The sequence below is a fragment of the Oncorhynchus nerka genome, linkage group LG24, assembly GCF_034236695.1.
Source record: "Oncorhynchus nerka isolate Pitt River linkage group LG24, Oner_Uvic_2.0, whole genome shotgun sequence".
NCBI classification, from domain to species: Eukaryota; Metazoa; Chordata; class Actinopteri; order Salmoniformes; family Salmonidae; genus Oncorhynchus; species Oncorhynchus nerka.
Genome location: NC_088419.1, coordinates 75996191 through 76013553, shown reverse-complemented (window position 1 = coordinate 76013553; position 17363 = coordinate 75996191). Strand labels below are relative to the sequence as shown.

The window sequence follows — 17363 nt, the reverse complement described above, 5'->3', positions numbered from 1 at the left end:
GTTGTCCACCCTTCCTCTCCATTCTCTCTCCTTCTACTTTCCTGTGTCTGTTGTTCACCCTTCCTCTCCATTCTCTCTCCTTCCACTGTCCTGTGTCTGTTGTCCACCCTTCCTCTCCATTATATTTCCCTCCACTTTCCTGTGTCTGTTGTTCACCCTTCATCTCCATTCTCTCTCCTTCCACTTTCCTGGGTCTGTTGTTCACCCTTCCTCTCCATTCTCTCTCCTTCCACTTTCCTGTGTCTGTTGTCCACCCTTCATCTCCATTCTCGCTCCTTCCACTTTCCTGTGTCTGTTGTTCACCCTTCCTCTCCATTCTCTCTCCTTCCACTTTCCTGTGTCTGTTGTCCACCCTTCCTCTCCATTCTCTCTCCCTCCACTTTCCTGTGTCTGTTGTTCACCCTTCATCTCCATTCTCTCCTTCCACTTTCCTGTGTCTGTTGTTCACCATTCCTCTCTATTCTCTCTCCTTCCACTTTCCTGTGTCTGTTGTTCACCATTCTCTCTCTTCCACTTCCCTGTGTCTGTTGTCCACCCTTCATCTCCATTCTCTCTCCTTCTACTTTCCTGTGTCTGTTGTTCACCCTTCCTCTCCATTCTCTCTCCTTCCACTGTCCTGTGTCTGTTGTCCACCCTTCCTCTCCATTATATTTCCCTCCGCTTTCCTGTGTCTGTTGTTCACCCTTCCTCTCCATTCTCTCTCCTTCCACTTTCCTGTGTCTGTTGTCCACCCTTCCTCTCCATTCTCTCTCCTTCCACTTTCCTGTGTCTGTTGTCCACCCTTCCTCTCCATTATATTTCCCTCCACTTTCCTGTGTCTGTTGTTCACCCTTCCTCTTCATTCTTTCTCCTTCCACTTTCCTGTGTCTGTTGTTCACCCTTCCTCTCCATTCTCTCTCCTTCCACTTTCCTGTGTCTGTTGTTCACCCTTCCTCTCTATTCTCTCTCCTTCCACTTTCCTCTGTCTGTTGTTCACCATTCTCTCTCCTTCCACTTCCCTGTGTCTGTTGTCCACCCTTCATCTCCATTCTCTCTCCTTCCACTTCCCTGTGTCTGTTGTTCACCCTTCCTCTCCATTCTCTCTCCTTCTACTTTCCTGTGTCTGTTGTTCACCCTTCCTCTCCATTCTCTCTCCTTCCACTGTCCTGTGTCTGTTGTCCACCCTTCCTCTCCATTATATTTCCCTCCACTTTCCTGTGTCTGTTGTTCACCCTTCATCTCCATTCTCTCTCCTTCCACTTTCCTGTGTCTGTTGTCCACCCTTCATCTCCATTCTCTCTCCTTCCACATTCCTGTGTCTGTTGTTCACCATTCCTTTCCATTCTCTCTCCTTCCACTTTCCTGTGTCTGTTGTTCACCCTTCCTCTCCATTCTCTCTCCTTCCACTGTCCTGTGTCTGTTGTCCACCCTTCCTCTCCATTATATGTCCCTCCACTTTCCTGTGTCTGTTGTTCACCCTTCATCTCCATTCTCTCTCCTTCCACTTTCCTGTGTCTGTTGTCCACCCTTCATCTCCATTCTCTCTCCTTCTACTTTCCTGTGTCTGTTGTTCACCCTTCCTCTCCATTCTCTCTCCTTCCACTGTCCTGTGTCTGTTGTCCACCCTTCCTCTCCATTATATTTCCCTCCACTTTCCTGTGTCTGTTGTTCACCCTTCATCTCCATTCTCTCTCCTTCCACTTTCCTATGTCTGTTGTCCACCCTTCATCTCCATTCTCTCTCCTTCCACTTTCCTGTGTCTGTTGTTCACCATTCCTCTCCATTCTCTCTCCTTCTACTTTCCTGTGTCTGTTGTTCACCCTTCCTCTCCATTCTCTCTCCTTCCACTTTCCTGTGTCTGTTGTCCACCCTTCCTCTCCATTATATTTCCCTCCACTTTCCTGTGTCAGTTGTTCACCCTTCATCTCCATTCTCTCTCCTTCCACTTTCCTGTGTCTGTTGTTCACCCTTCCTCTCCATTCTATCTCCTTCCACTTTCCTGTGTCTGTTGTTCACCATTCTCTCTCCTTCCACTTCCCTGTGTCTGTTGTCCACCCTTCATCTCCATTCTCTCTCCTTCCACTTTCCTGTGTCTGTTGTTCACCCTTCATCTCCATTCTCTCCTTCCACTTTCCCGTGTCTGTTGTTCACCATTCCTCTCTATTCTCTCTCCTTCCACTTTCCTGTGTCTGTTGTTCACCCTTCCTCTCCATTCTCTCTCCCTCCACTTTCCTGTGTCTGTTGTTCACCCTTCATCTCCATTCTCTCCTTCCACTTTCCCGTGTCTGTTGTTCACCATTCCTCTCTATTCTCTCTCCTTCCACTTTCCTGTGTCTGTTGTTCACCATTCTCTCTCCTTCCACTTCCCTGTGTCTGTTGTCCACCCTTCATCTCCATTCTCTCTCCTTCTACTTTCCTGTGTCTGTTGTTCACCCTTCCTCTCCATTCTCTCTCCTTCCACTGTCCTGTGTCTGTTGTCCACCCTTCCTCTCCATTATATTTCCCTCCGCTTTCCTGTGTCTGTTGTTCACCCTTCCTCTCCATTCTCTCTCCTTCCACTTTCCTGTGTCTGTTGTCCACCCTTCCTCTCCATTCTCTCTCCTTCCACTTTCCTGTGTCTGTTGTCCACCCTTCCTCTCCATTATATTTCCCTCCACTTTCCTGTGTCTGTTGTTCACCCTTCCTCTTCATTCTTTCTCCTTCCACTTTCCTGTGTCTGTTGTTCACCCTTCCTCTCCATTCTCTCTCCTTCCACTTTCCTGTGTCTGTTGTTCACCCTTCCTCTCTATTCTCTCTCCTTCCACTTTCCTCTGTCTGTTGTTCACCATTCTCTCTCCTTCCACTTCCCTGTGTCTGTTGTCCACCCTTCATCTCCATTCTCTCTTCTTCCACTTCCCTGTGTATGTTGTTCACCCTTCCTCTCCATTCTCTCTCCTTCTACTTTCCTGTGTCTGTTGTTCACCCTTCCTCTCCATTCTCTCTCCTTCCACTGTCCTGTGTCTGTTGTCCACCCTTCCTCTCCATTATATTTCCTCCACTTTCCTGTGTCAGTTGTTCACCCTTCATCTCCATTCTCTCTCCTTCCACTTTCCTGTGTCTGTTGTTCACCCTTCCTCTCCATTCTATCTCCTTCCACTTTCCTGTGTCTGTTGTTCACCATTCTCTCTCCTTCCACTTCCCTGTGTCTGTTGTCCACCCTTCATCTCCATTCTCTCTCCTTCCACTTTCCTGTGTCTGTTGTTCACCCTTCATCTCCATTCTCTCTCCTTCCACTTTCCTGTGTCTGTTGTTCACCATTCCTCTCCATTCTCTCTCCTTCCACTTTCCTGTGTCTGTTGTTCACCCTTCCTCTCCATTCTCTCTCCTCCACTTTCCTGTGTCTGTTGTTCACCCTTCATCTCCATTCTCTCCTTCCACTTTCCCGTGTCTGTTGTTCACCATTCCTCTCTATTCTCTCTCCTTCCACTTTCCTGTGTCTGTTGTTCACCATTCTCTCTCCTTCCACTTCCTGTGTCTGTTGTCCACCCTTCATCTCCATTCTCTCTCCTTCTACTTTCCTGTGTCTGTTGTTCACCCTTCCTCTCCATTCTCTCTCCTTCCACTGTCCTGTGTCTGTTGTCCACCCTTCCTCTCCATTATATTTCCCTCCGCTTTCCTGTGTCTGTTGTTCACCCTTCCTCTCCATTCTCTCTCCTTCCACTTTCCTGTGTCTGTTGTCCACCCTTCCTCTCCATTCTCTCTCCTTCCACTTTCCTGTGTCTGTTGTCCACCCTTCCTCTCCATTATATTTCCCTCCACTTTCCTGTGTCTGTTGTTCACCCTTCCTCTTCATTCTTTCTCCTTCCACTTTCCTGTGTCTGTTGTTCACCCTTCCTCTCCATTCTCTCTCCTTCCACTTTCCTGTGTCTGTTGTTCACCCTTCCTCTCCATTCTCTCTCCTTCCACTTTCCTCTGTCTGTTGTTCACCATTCTCTCTCCTTCCACTTCCCTGTGTCTGTTGTCCACCCTTCATCTCCATTCTCTCTTCTTCCACTTCCCTGTGTCTGTTGTTCACCCTTCCTCTCCATTCTCTCTCCTTCTACTTTCCTGTGTCTGTTGTTCACCCTTCCTCTCCATTCTCTCTCCTTCCACTGTCCTGTGTCTGTTGTCCACCCTTCCTCTCCATTATATTTCCCTCCACTTTCCTGTGTCTGTTGTTCACCCTTCATCTCCATTCTCTCTCCTTCCACTTTCCTGTGTCTGTTGTCCACCCTTCATCTCCATTCTCTCTCCTTCCACTTTCCTGTGTCTGTTGTTCACCATTCCTTTCCATTCTCTCTCCTTCCACTTTCCTGTGTCTGTTGTTCACCCTTCCTCTCCATTCTCTCTCCTTCCACTGTCCTGTGTCTGTTGTCCACCCTTCCTCTCCATTATATTTCCCTCCACTTTCCTGTGTCTGTTGTTCACCCTTCATCTCCATTCTCTCTCCTTCCACTTTCCTGTGTCTGTTGTCCACCCTTCATCTCCATTCTCTCTCCTTCTACTTTCCTGTGTCTGTTGTTCACCCTTCCTCTCCATTCTCTCTCCTTCCACTGTCCTGTGTCTGTTGTCCACCCTTCCTCTCCATTATATTTCCCTCCACTTTCCTGTGTCTGTTGTTCACCCTTCATCTCCATTCTCTCTCCTTCCACTTTCCTATGTCTGTTGTCCACCCTTCATCTCCATTCTCTCTCCTTCCACTTTCCTGTGTCTGTTGTTCACCATTCCTCTCCATTCTCTCTCCTTCTACTTTCCTGTGTCTGTTGTTCACCCTTCCTCTCCATTCTCTCTCCTTCCACTTTCCTGTGTCTGTTGTCCACCCTTCCTCTCCATTATATTTCCCTCCACTTTCCTGTGTCAGTTGTTCACCCTTCATCTCCATTCTCTCTCCTTCCACTTTCCTGTGTCTGTTGTTCACCCTTCCTCTTCATTCTTTCTCCTTCCACTTTCCTGTGTCTGTTGTTCACCCTTCCTCTCCATTCTATCTCCTTCCACTTTCCTGTGTCTGTTGTTCACCATTCTCTCTCCTTCCACTTCCCTGTGTCTGTTGTCCACCCTTCATCTCCATTCTCTCTCCTTCCACTTCCCTGTGTCTGTTGTCCACCCTTCCTCTCCATTCTCTCTCCTTCTACTTTCCTGTGTCTGTTGTTCACCCTTCCTCTCCATTCTCTCTCCTTCCACTGTCCTGTGTCTGTTGTCCACCCTTCCTCTCCATTATATTTCCCTCCACTTTCCTGTGTCTGTTGTTCACCCTTCATCTCCATTCTCTCTCCTTCCACTTTCCTGGGTCTGTTGTTCACCCTTCCTCTCCATTCTCTCTCCTTCCACTTTCCTGTGTCTGTTGTCCACCCTTCATCTCCATTCTCGCTCCTTCCACTTTCCTGTGTCTGTTGTTCACCATTCCTCTCCATTCTCTCTCCTTCCACTTTCCTGTGTCTGTTGTCCACCCTTCCTCTCCATTCTCTCTCCCTCCACTTTCCTGTGTCTGTTGTTCACCCTTCATCTCCATTCTCTCCTTCCACTTTCCCGTGTCTGTTGTTCACCATTCCTCTCTATTCTCTCTCCTTCCACTTTCCTGTGTCTGTTGTTCACCCTTCCTCTCCATTCTCTCTCCTTCTACTTTCCTGTGTCTGTTGTTCACCCTTCTTCTCCATTCTCTCTCCTTCCACTGTCCTGTGTCTGTTGTCCACCCTTCCTCTCCATTATATTTCCCTCCGCTTTCCTGTGTCTGTTGTTCACCCTTCCTCTCCATTCTCTCTCCTTCCACTTTCCTGTGTCTGTTGTCCACCCTTCCTCTCCATTCTCTCTCCTTCCACTTTCCTGTGTCTGTTGTCCACCCTTCCTCTCCATTATATTTCCCTCCACTTTCCTGTGTCTGTTGTTCACCCTTCCTCTTCATTCTTTCTCCTTCCACTTTCCTGTGTCTGTTGTTCACCCTTCCTCTCCATTCTCTCTCCTTCCACTTTCCTGTGTCTGTTGTTCACCCTTCCTCTCTATTCTCTCTCCTTCCACTTTCCTCTGTCTGTTGTTCACCATTCTCTCTCCTTCCACTTCCCTGTGTCTGTTGTCCACCCTTCATCTCCATTCTCTCTTCTTCCACTTCCCTGTGTCTGTTGTTCACCCTTCCTCTCCATTCTCTCTCCTTCTACTTTCCTGTGTCTGTTGTTCACCCTTCCTCTCCATTCTCTCTCCTTCCACTGTCCTGTGTCTGTTGTCCACCCTTCCTCTCCATTATATTTCCCTCCACTTTCCTGTGTCAGTTGTTCACCCTTCATCTCCATTCTCTCTCCTTCCACTTTCCTGTGTCTGTTGTTCACCCTTCCTCTCCATTCTATCTCCTTCCACTTTCCTGTGTCTGTTGTTCACCATTCTCTCTCCTTCCACTTCCCTGTGTCTGTTGTCCACCCTTCATCTCCATTCTCTCTCCTTCCACTTTCCTGTGTCTGTTGTTCACCCTTCATCTCCATTCTCTCCTTCCACTTTCCCGTGTCTGTTGTTCACCATTCCTCTCTATTCTCTCTCCTTCCACTTTCCTGTGTCTGTTGTTCACCCTTCCTCTCCATTCTCTCTCCCTCCACTTTCCTGTGTCTGTTGTTCACCCTTCATCTCCATTCTCTCCTTCCACTTTCCCGTGTCTGTTGTTCACCATTCCTCTCTATTCTCTCTCCTTCCACTTTCCTGTGTCTGTTGTTCACCATTCTCTCTCCTTCCACTTCCCTGTGTCTGTTGTCCACCCTTCATCTCCATTCTCTCTCCTTCTACTTTCCTGTGTCTGTTGTTCACCCTTCCTCTCCATTCTCTCTCCTTCCACTGTCCTGTGTCTGTTGTCCACCCTTCCTCTCCATTATATTTCCCTCCACTTTCCTGTGTCTGTTGTTCACCCTTCCTCTCCATTCTCTCTCCTTCCACTTTCCTGTGTCTGTTGTCCACCCTTCCTCTCCATTCTCTCTCCTTCCACTTTCCTGTGTCTGTTGTCCACCCTTCCTCTCCATTATATTTCCCTCCACTTTCCTGTGTCTGTTGTTCACCCTTCCTCTTCATTCTTTCTCCTTCCACTTTCCTGTGTCTGTTGTTCACCCTTCCTCTCCATTCTCTCTCCTTCCACTTTCCTGTGTCTGTTGTTCACCCTTCCTCTCTATTCTCTCCCTTCCACTTTCCTCTGTCTGTTGTTCACCATTCTCTCTCCTTCCACTTCCCTGTGTCTGTTGTCCACCCTTCATCTCCATTCTCTCTTCTTCCACTTCCCTGTGTATGTTGTTCACCCTTCCTCTCCATTCTCTCTCCTTCTACTTTCCTGTGTCTGTTGTTCACCCTTCCTCTCCATTCTCTCTCCTTCCACTGTCCTGTGTCTGTTGTCCACCCTTCCTCTCCATTATATTTCCCTCCACTTTCCTGTGTCTGTTGTTCACCCTTCATCTCCATTCTCTCTCCTTCCACTTTCCTGTGTCTGTTGTCCACCCTTCATCTCCATTCTCTCTCCTTCCACTTTCCTGTGTCTGTTGTTCACCATTCCTTTCCATTCTCTCTCCTTCCACTTTCCTGTGTCTGTTGTTCACCCTTCCTCTCCATTCTCTCTCCTTCCACTGTCCTGTGTCTGTTGTCCACCCTTCCTCTCCATTATATTTCCCTCCACTTTCCTGTGTCTGTTGTTCACCCTTCATCTCCATTCTCTCTCCTTCCACTTTCCTGTGTCTGTTGTCCACCCTTCATCTCCATTCTCTCTCCTTCTACTTTCCTGTGTCTGTTGTTCACCCTTCCTCTCCATTCTCTCTCCTTCCACTGTCCTGTGTCTGTTGTCCACCCTTCCTCTCCATTATATTTCCCTCCACTTTCCTGTGTCTGTTGTTCACCCTTCATCTCCATTCTCTCTCCTTCCACTTTCCTATGTCTGTTGTCCACCCTTCATCTCCATTCTCTCTCCTTCCACTTTCCTGTGTCTGTTGTTCACCATTCCTCTCCATTCTCTCTCTCTTCTACTTTCCTGTGTCTGTTGTTCACCCTTCCTCTCCATTCTCTCTCCTTCCACTTTCCTGTGTCTGTTGTCCACCCTTCCTCTCCATTATATTTCCCTCCACTTTCCTGTGTCAGTTGTTCACCCTTCATCTCCATTCTCTCTCCTTCCACTTTCCTGTGTCTGTTGTTCACCCTTCCTCTTCATTCTTTCTCCTTCCACTTTCCTGTGTCTGTTGTTCACCCTTCCTCTCCATTCTATCTCCTTCCACTTTCCTGTGTCTGTTGTTCACCATTCTCTCTCCTTCCACTTCCCTGTGTCTGTTGTCCACCCTTCATCTCCATTCTCTCTCCTTCCACTTCCCTGTGTCTGTTGTCCACCCTTCCTCTCCATTCTCTCTCCTTCTACTTTCCTGTGTCTGTTGTTCACCCTTCCTCTCCATTCTCTCTCCTTCCACTGTCCTGTGTCTGTTGTCCACCCTTCCTCTCCATTATATTTCCCTCCACTTTCCTGTGTCTGTTGTTCACCCTTCATCTCCATTCTCTCTCCTTCCACTTTCCTGGGTCTGTTGTTCACCCTTCCTCTCCATTCTCTCTCCTTCCACTTTCCTGTGTCTGTTGTCCACCCTTCATCTCCATTCTCGCTCCTTCCACTTTCCTGTGTCTGTTGTTCACCATTCCTCTCCATTCTCTCTCTCCTTCCACTTTCCTGTGTCTGTTGTCCACCCTTCCTCTCCATTCTCTCTCCCTCCACTTTCCTGTGTCTGTTGTTCACCCTTCATCTCCATTCTCTCCTTCCACTTTCCCGTGTCTGTTGTTCACCATTCCTCTCTATTCTCTCTCCTTCCACTTTCCTGTGTCTGTTGTTCACCCTTCCTCTCCATTCTCTCTCCTTCTACTTTCCTGTGTCTGTTGTTCACCCTTCTTCTCCATTCTCTCTCCTTCCACTGTCCTGTGTCTGTTGTCCACCCTTCCTCTCCATTATATTTCCCTCCACTTTCCTGTGTCAGTTGTTCACCCTTCCTCTTCATTCTTTCTCCTTCCACTTTCCTGTGTCTGTTGTTCACCCTTCCTCTCCATTCTCTCTCCTTCCACTTTCCTGTGTCTGTTGTTCACCCTTCCTCTCCATTCTCTCTCCTTCCACTTTCCTGTGTCTGTTGTTCACCATTCTCTCTCCTTCCACTTCCATGTGTCTGTTGTCCACCCTTCCTCTCCATTCTCTCTCCTTCTACTCTCCTGTGTCTGTTGTTCACCCTTCCTCTCCATTCTCTCTCCTTCCACTGTCCTGTGTCTGTTGTCCACCCTTCCTCTCCATTATATTTCCCTCCACTTTCCTGTGTCTGTTGTTCACCCTTCATCTCCATTCTCTCTCCTTCCACTTTCCTGTGTCTGTTGTTCACCCTTCCTCTTCATTCTTTCTCCTTCCACTTTCCTGGGTCTGTTGTTCACCCTTCCTCTCCATTCTCTCTCCTTCCACTTTCCTGTGTCTGTTGTCCACCCTTCATCTCCATTATATTTCCCTCCACTTTCCTGTGTCAGTTGTTCACCCTTCATCTCCATTCTCTCTCCTTCCACTTTCCTGTGTCTGTTGTCCACCCTTCCTCTCCATTCTCTCTCCTTCCACTTTCCTGTGTCTGTTGTCCACCCTTCCTCTCCATTATAATTCCCTCCACTTTCCTGTGTCAGTTGTTCACCCTTCATCTCCATTCTCTCTCCTTCCACTTTCCTGTGTCTGTTGTTCACCCTTCCTCTCCATTCTCTCTCCTTCCACTTTCCTGTGTCTGTTGTTCACCATTCCTCTCCATTCTCTCTCCTTCCACTTTCCTGTGTCTGTTGTTCACCCTTCCTCTCCATTCTCTCTCCTTCTACTTTCCTGTGTCTGTTGTTCACCCTTCCTCTCCATTCTCTCTCCTTCCACTTTCCTGTGTCTGTTGTTCACCATTCCTCTACATTATATTTCCCTCCACTTTCCTGTGTCTGTTGTCCACCATTCCTCTACATTATATTTCCCTCCACTTTCCTGTGTCAGTTGTTCACCCTTCATCTCCATTCTCTCTCCTTCCACTTTCCTGTGTCTGTTGTTCACCCTTCCTCTTCATTCTTTCTCCTTCCACTTTCCTGTGTCTGTTGTTCACCATTCCTCTCCATTCTCTCTCCTTCCACTTTCCTGTGTCTGTTGTTCACCCTTCCTCTCCATTCTCTCTCCTTCCACTTTCCCGTGTCTGTTGTTCACCCTTCCGCTCCATTCTCTCTCCCTCCACTTTCCTGTGTCTGTTGTTCACCCTTCCTCTCCCTCGACTTTCCTGTGTCTGTTGTTCACCCTTCCTCTCCTTCCACTTTCCCGTGTCTGTTGTTCACCCTTCCGCTCCATTCTCTCTCCTTCCACTTTCCTGTGTCTGTTGTTCACCCTTCCTCTCCATTCTCTCTCTTTCCACTTTCCCATGTCTGTTGTTCACCCTTCCGCTCCATTCTCTCTCCCTCCACCTTCCTGTGTCAGTTATTCACCCTTCCTGTGTCAGTTGTTCACCCTTCCTCTCCATTCTCTCTCCCTCCACTTTCCTGTGTCTGTTGTTCACCCTTCCTCTCCCTCCACTTTCCTGTGTCTGTTGTTTGCCCTTCCTTTACATCTCTCTGAGCCCAAGTAGACTCCCAATTTCAGGACGAGAAAGTAATTAATGGTGGCTTACGGGCATGGTGTCACTATTGTGTTCTAAGCCCTTTGATCAGCACCTACTGTGGATATATGAGCTGCATGACTTATTGGGCTGCATTAAAACTGAAACATTTACCTGACTGAGAGAGAGCAAGATAGAAAGAGAGATAAATAGTTTTTATGGAAATAAAAAAACATACACAATAATGAAATTAGACATGTAGACACACTTCACATTTCTTTCTGAATAGTCAACACAGTCTGACTCCTATCTCTTCCTCTTGATTGAGATTCACACTGTTGATTGGTCCATTAGTCCAGACAGTGTCCAAGAGGTGTACTTTCTCTAATGTATAATAGGATACATATTTGATTTCGATAGATAGTGGCAGTTGACACAAGCTACAGTTTATATAACCACCATCATCTGCTGTTTCCCTGCCTGGCACACAGCAGTGTCTCTCCATCCATTAGAAGAAAAGTGCCCGCGGAAGGTCTCAAAACTAATCATCACGAATAACATCAGCCTCTCCCGCCGAGTGGAGTAGCGCAGGCGAGCTAAAGGCGGGAGTGCGAGAGCCACAACTCTATTGCGAGGAGGCTTTCCAAACAAACCAGCTGTATAATATAATAATAATTATTGTATAGAGTTGATCATTAGAAAAGGTATAAACGGAATCCAGAATAATGTTCATTTGATATGATGCAGGAATACGGTAATTGTCTCCTGATCTTAGCCTGAGGGGCTAGTGGAGCCTTGGAGCGACTGTTCTGTCTTCCGTCCCTCGCCAGGCTAATGCATTTCTCTGTAGCGTGCCGGGGAAGCAGCATACCGCCGTTTTTCAGAGAGAAAAGCCGATGATTGATGTCGGATGTTTCAGGTAAGAACTGTCTGAAATTTGGTTCATTTTTAATTTCCTCGTAAAGATTGTGGAGGTGGTTGGTGCAACTTATATGGGCGAGGGGAGCAGCACTGTTTTGCCAATGGGGTAGGATAGTGGACAAGCCTAAAGTTTGCTGCTAAAATGAATCATCACTTGTGGTGAGGAAATACTGATCTCTGTTAGTTTTGGAAGTTGTCGCTGTCCATGGTCCTGCACATGTAGAGTGTGTTGATGGCTTGTCAGGAGTAGCTGACCAGGGCAGTGCTGAATGGACAGCTCCCAGGTGTTCACCATGCGGGAATGCCCTCTCATGGTGATGCACCTTATTCAATTACAAAGTTAAATATGGAAATAAATTAATGACAATATTCTGTTGTTATACTGCAGTTCTATTGTTCACAGTAAGAATCTCATCATACTTACATGTTTCATATTTCCCCACACTCTGGGACACTGTGTGTGTGTGTGTGTGTGTGTGTGTGTGTGTGTGTGTGTGTGTGTGTGTGTGTGTGTGTGTGTGTGTGTGTGTGTGTGTGTGTGTGTGTGTGCAGCTTGCATGCGTGAGTGTGTGTAGAGCAGACACAGTGTATAGGATGTGCAGTAAGCCCTGAGCCATCCAGTTGTTTGGCATGTCATTAATAATGGATCCTAGAACTCATTAAAGCTGATGTGACAGCTTGCTATTTACACTGGCTGGCAGGGAGAGAAATATGCTTATAGATGTACATTCCAAAGCATGTCTGTTCTCCTGCTGTTCATACCTTTTCAGGATAATGAGATGTTTTAGGAGGATAAAATACCAAATATATGATCAGAAAGTATATATGAGTTTGATAGAGTAGGTAAGACATTAAAGACATGCTCCGGAACTTTGGCGACTAAGTATTTTTTAAACCTCCTGATGCACACACAGCAGAGCGAGAGAGAGAGATCAATGACGTGGTGAACATATCTGCACCTGTGACTTTAAATAAGCAATTTCCGGGGATCACTTTTGGCTTGTGAGCGCTTCCAGAACTACTGGCTAAAAAAGTATACCAAAGTACCAGGGGATCTCATCAAAGGTGTTATGGTGTAGGCCTACTTCATGTGTGGTTATTACACTATTGTAAAGTCTTTACACTGCGAATGATTGTGCAGTTGTGTAGGTATTTGTTGTTATAATGTTATTTATATTGTGTATGTAAGGGATGGTGTACAACTGGCTGTGTAATCTAGTCTTCAAGGTTTTCCTACATTCTTTCTTGTGACAAGCATTGCTCTGATAGGCTTTGTATGTATGCAAATAGAGTTTCTGAATTAGTGTGTGTGGGTTTAGTGTGTTTGATATAGTGGGCATGTTTACATGGTGTTGCAGGTCTCTCCCGCGAGACAGACAGTTAAACAGAGCGTTTGTCCCTGACTGTGATCACATTAGAGACTACTGCTGGGAAGACTGGTAGTAGTCAATAGTGAGTGTGAAGGGCAGGTGTAATGTGAGCACTTTCTGTTTATATAAGAACATGCAAACACACACACACACACACACACACTTTATATACTCACACACTCTTTCACACACAAACATGTCAACACAAACATCCCTCTTTCATGCCAGCCATATGCTGAGGGAGCATCTCTATCTAATGCATGGAGTTCATTTTGTAGGTTTTGACAAGGTGCCTCAGAGAGTGAGAGAGCTTTGTTCTTTGTGTAAGTGATTTTTCTACTACAACTTCTCCCTATCTCTGCAGATTAGTCAGGGAGTAAATTACCTACCTGCACACAAAAAAGCGCAATCCTACACACTTTGCTGCCACGCGGCACACAGATATCCTTTTGAAGAGCGGTTACGTTATCCCCGGAGCCCCCAAGGCTCTCCTGACATGCAAATCATCATAAAATTAAATGTAAAACTCTAATATGTATTCTGGGGCCCTTCTCTTATCAGCAACTGCACAAGCGGCATATAAATCAGGCTGGGATCAGACGCCACAGCAAAGGTCTCAACTTAAAAGGCCTGGCTAATTGCTAATTGGGTACGGAGGTGCAAAACGCAGCGTGGGTGTTTTTTCCAAATGTCTCAGCCTTCCTTACTGGTGATATGCCTTGGAGGCTGAGACACGGTCAGAGACAAAAGACACTGCTTCAGTTAAGAAAAGAGGTTTCAGAAAGGAAGGTTTCACTTTGGCTGTTTCTGTAGGGCTGTGTTTGCTTGTTGGTTGCTCTTTCCTGTACTGGACCTAGATTCATCTTCATATTTGACAAAAAAAAAACACATTTTCAAAGGAAAAAGTCCATTTAAAGTGATTTTCAGTCCTTCAATGTGTGCAGGTTTAGGATCAAGGTGTTTCATATTAATTTCCTCACATACGTAACATTCTGACACATTCACATCACACTCACTCACTCAATATGGTTATATTGCTATGTTCTACTCTCTGCACTGCTGTGATGGATTGAAGTGGATCACACTGCTTTTTCCATTGTAATAAATGTCATTAACACACTCCCCATAGATACACACTGTCTATCTGGGTCTGTCTATCAGACGATTTCCATTACTGCCACACAACACCTAATTACCCAAGACATTACCCACAACATTACCCACGACATTACCCACGACATCCAGCACTGCCATATAGCAGCAAAGATAAACAGACTGCATGAGATTTGTTCACCATCATATTACATTTGAATTGAAATGACAGCTCTGTTAGGCACTTGGCTTCTCACAGGTCTTTCTCTTTTGTTACTCTGAGTAAAGTTAGAGAAGAGGGTCTTCAACATTACAACTCTCTACATCTATCTCCTTAGGGTAAAGTGGGGGAAATGTTCACTGTATGTCTATACGAATCCGAAGTTGGCAGCACAAGAAGTCTATGAACTTCCACAAGGGCAACATACAGTACAGTGAGATCCAAAAGCATTGGGACACGTTTTGTTGTTGTTTTGGCTCTGTACTCCAGCACTTTGGACTTGAAATGATACAATGGCTATGAGGTTAACGTGCAGCCTGTTCATTTGAGGGTATTTTCATCCCTATGGGGACACTTTTTGTACATAGTCCCCCCATTTTAGGAGACCAAAAGTATTGGGACAAATTCACTTAAATGTGTATTAAAGTAATCAAAAATGTAGTATTTGGTCCCATATTCATAGCATGCAATGATTACATCAAGCTTGTTGGATGGATTTTCTGTTTGTTTTGGTTGTGTTTCAGATTATTTTGTGCCCAATCGAAATGAATGGTAAATCATGTATTGTGTCATTTTGGAGTTGTTTTAATTGTAAATAAGAATAAAATATGTTTCTCAACACTTCTACATTAATGTGGACGCTACCATGATTACAAATAATCCCGAGTGAATCGTGAATAAAAATGAGTGAGAAAGTTACAGAGGCAGAAATATTATACCCCCCCAAAATGCTAAATTCCCCGGTTATAGGGGTGCTGAATCACCCCCTGTTAAATCACAATTAAAAAAGATATACCGTATATACAGTAACAGTAAAAAGTTATTCAAGGGTTTTTCTTTATTTTTACTATTTTCTACATTGTAGAATAATAGTGAAGACATCAAAACTATGAAATAACACATATGGAATCATGTAGTAAGCAAAAAAGTGTTAAGCAAATCAAAATATATTTTAGATTTTAGATTCTTCAAAGTAGCCACCTTTTGCCTTAATGACAGCTTTGCACACTCTTGCTTCATGTTTTTTTTTTATAGAACCTTAGGAAAGGGTTCTTTATAACACCATACAGGTTCCATTTAGAACCTGATGAACATGATTCTTTATAGAATCTTCAAAAAAAGGTTCCAATAGCACTAAAAAGGGTTCCGCTATGGTTACAAGCCAAAGAATCCTTATTTCAATCAATCAATCGCTCAATCAAGCAATCAAATGTATTTATAAAGCTCTTTTTACATCAGCAGATGTCACAAAGTGATTATACAGAAACCCAGCCTAAAACTCAGAAGACACCAAACAGCAAGCAATGCAGATGTAGAAGCACGGTGGCTAGGAAAAACTCCCTAGAAAGGCAGGAACCTAGGAAGAAACCTAGAGAGGAACCAGGCTCAGAGGGGTTGCCAGTCCTCTTCTGGCTGTGCCGGGTGGAGAGGAACCAGGCTCCGAGGGGTGGCCAGTCCTCTTCTGGCTGTGCCGGGTGGAGAGGAACCAGGCTCCGAGGGGTGGCCAGTCCTCTTCTGGCTGTGCCGGGTGGAGAGGAACCAGGCTCCGAGGGGTGGGCAGTCCTCTTCTGGCTGTGCCGGGTGGAGAGGAACCAGGCTCCGAGGGGTGGCCAGTCCTCTTCTGGCTGTGCCGGGTGGAGAGGAACCAAATCAAATCAAATCAAATGTATTTATATAGCCCTTCGTACATCAGCTGATATCTCAAGTGCTGTACAGAAACCCAGCCTAAAACCCCAAACAGCAAGCAATGCAGGTGTAGAAGCACGGTGGCTAGGAAAAACTCCCTAGAAAGGCCAAAACCTAGGAAGAAACCTAGAGAGGAACCAGGCTATGTGGGGTGGCCAGTCCTCTTCTGGCTGTGCCGGGTGGAGATTATAACAGAACATGGCCAAGATGTTCAAATGTTCATAAATGACCAGCATGGTCGAATAATAATAAGGCAGAACAGTTGAAACTGGAGCAGCAGCACAGTCAGGTGGAAGTTGAAACTGGAACAGCAGCATGGCCAGGTGGACTGGGGACAGCAAGGAGTCATCATGTCAGGTGGTCCTGGGGCATGGTCCTAGGGCTCAGGTCCTCCGAGAGAGAGAAAGAAAGAGAGAAGGAGAAAATTAGAGAACGCACACTTAGATTCACACAGGACACCGAATAGGACAGGAGAAGTACTCCAGATATAACAAACTGATCCCAGCCCCCCGCCACATAAACTACTGCAGCATAAATACTGGAGGCTGAGACAGGAGGGGTCAGGAGACACTGTGGCCCCATCCGAGGACACCCCTGGAAAGGGCCAAACAGGAAGGATATAACCCCACCCACTTTGCCAAAGCACAGCCTCCACACCACTAGAGGGATATCTTCAACCACCAACTTACCATCCTGAGACAAGGCTGAGTATAGCCCACAAAGATCTCCGCCACGGCACAACCCAAGGGGGGGGCGCCAACCCAGACAGGATGGCCACAACAGTGAATCAACCCAGTCAGGTGACGCACCCCCTCCAGGGACGGCATGAGAGAGCCCCAGTAAACCAGGCTCAGAGGGGTGGCCAGTCCTCTTCTGGCTGTGCCGGGTAGAGAGGAACCAGGCTCCGAGGGGTTGCCAGTCCTCTTCTGGCTGTGCCGGGTGGAGAGGAACCAGGCTCCGAGGGGTGGCCAGTCCTCTTCTGGCTGTGCCGGGTGGAGAGGAACCAGGCTCCGAGGGGTGGCCAGTCCTCTTCTGGCTGTGCCGGGTGGAGAGGAACCAGGCTCCGAGGGGTGGCCAGTCCTCTTCTGGCTGTGCCGGGTGGAGAGGAACCAGGCTCCGAGGGGTGGCCAGTCCTCTTCTGGCTGTGCCGGGTGGAGAGGAACCAGGCCAGTCCTCTTCTGGCTGTGCCGGGTGGAGAGGAACCAGGCTCCGAGGGGTGGCCAGTCCTCTTCTGGCTGTGCCGGGTAGAGAGGAACCAGGCTCTGAGGGGTGGCCAGTCCTCTTCTGGCTGTGCCGGGTGGAGATTGTAAGGGTACATGGCCATTAAGGCCAGATCATTCTTCAAGATATTCAAAACGTTCACATACGACCAGCAGACCAAATAGTAAAATCACAGTGGTTATATGGGGTACAACAGGTCAGCACCACAGTAGTTAATGTCAGTTGGCTTTTCATAGCCGAGCATTCAGAGGTTGAGACTGCAGGTGCAAAAGAAAGAGAGAAAGAGAGAGA

General features: G+C 46.7%; 1 pseudogene; it reads left to right on the top strand.

Annotated features, from left to right (window-relative positions):
* Nucleotides 1–13498, top strand: part of LOC115124296 (aquaporin-4-like) — a 35912-nt pseudogene extending 22414 nt beyond the window's left edge.
* Nucleotides 13499–17363: the final 3865 nt, after the last annotated feature.